Raw genomic sequence first — 1,445 nt, 5'->3', positions numbered from 1 at the left:
ACAAGTCCTCGAGGTTCCTTTATCCTTAGCTTCCCCTTTCCCTCTTGCTCTCAATATTTATCACCCTCACTTTTATCCCTCTCTTATCATGAAACCAATATGTTCATGAACTATTAAATACTAGTCTTTGAATATCCATAGGTTGACATTCTTCTTTTCCGACTGTCCCTCCACCGAAAGTCGTGAGTGGTATTTAGGGCAAATTGTGCATGTTGTTCGTTGGCACACATTACGGCACGCGAGACGTAAAAGCCGAACCGCCTTGCAAGCAAAGTATGTTGAACATTGGAATGCAAAAGGAGAACAATGCATATTGTACCGCAAGGTCATATTATAAAGGCGATCACTGACACAGTTGTGAATCCAAATAGTTTTACGGTATGAAAGAATGTTGATGAATCAATGAAATCTGAACAAAATAATGAATGGGGTGACGTTTCACTAGAGAGTCGTGCTGACTCCGGCAATCAATCCCTCGACCGCATCCTCGCTGATGCCAAAAGCGGTCTCCAGCACTTGTTCAGGAAGCGGAGGCTCTGCTGCAAAGAGAGACTTGGCTACTTGAGAGGCCCCGGGATTCTGGCTGTTGAGAGCGGCTATGGCAACGGCCGGGTGATCGCCGACGTTGAGCTGGAAGTGGACAAGGCCGCGGGGGAAAACGAAGAGGTCGCCGGCGTGGAGGGTCTGCTCGAAGAGAGAGTTGGTGGTGTTGACGAAGCCGACGAGGAGCTTGCCCTGGACGACGAAAAGGACCTCGGAAGCGCGGGGGTGGACGTGGGGTGGGTTGAGGCCACCTTTGGGAGCAAAGTCGATGCGAGCCACGGAGAGGCCCTGGGTGTTGAGGGCGGGGAAGGTGAGGGCAGAGGCGAGCTGGACGGCGGAGCCAAGGTGGTTGGAGGTGTTGCCGGGGTTGCGGAGGAAGGGGGATCGGAAGTCTGCTGCGGTGACTTGGGCCGGGTTCTTGCAAAGCAGACCGTTGAGGGCGATATTGGAATGCTGGCCGGCGGTAAGCGCCACGCAGAAGTCCTGAAGGGGGTCAGAATCAGAAGCCATGGAGGGTGCAATTAAGCAACAAAACAAGACCAGCAATATTGTGCAGGAGGAGGCCATGGCGAAGGAGAAATGGAAGCAGGATATGAGGCTTGAGCTGCTCAGGTAGAGTGGGAGAAGAAATGCAAGCAGAATGAGGTTTGTGAGGAGCGGGGAGGCTTTTATGAATCCCAAGGGACGACCGAGTCGTTGCACACAACGTGCTTATAATAATAATCTATATCTTGAGGCTCATGCGAAGTCTTCATAGTTCCCTCGCTGCTGCCGCATCTTGTCACGCAGCTGTGGCTTCTTCCTCTTGTCGACGCAACTATGGGCCAACGAATGTTACAAGATACATATGGATCTACATATCCTTTGTCATCAAGGCTTTTGAAAAACTGCATCCACATATC

General features: G+C 51.3%; 1 pseudogene; it reads right to left on the bottom strand.

Annotated features, from left to right (window-relative positions):
* Window positions 1–441: 441 nt before the first annotated feature.
* Window positions 442–1,110, bottom strand: LOC147879620 (germin-like protein 1-1 pseudogene; annotated as a pseudogene).
* Between the last annotated feature and the right edge of the window lie 335 nt (window positions 1,111–1,445).

The sequence above is a fragment of the Dipteris shenzhenensis genome, chromosome 33 (genome assembly GCF_047967505.1).
Source record: "Dipteris shenzhenensis isolate YYH24624 ecotype China chromosome 33, Dip_SZ_1.0, whole genome shotgun sequence".
In the NCBI taxonomy this organism is placed as follows: Eukaryota; Viridiplantae; Streptophyta; class Polypodiopsida; order Gleicheniales; family Dipteridaceae; genus Dipteris; species Dipteris shenzhenensis.
Note: the sequence above shows the minus strand (reverse complement) of the source record. Positions and strands in the feature narration are given on the sequence as shown.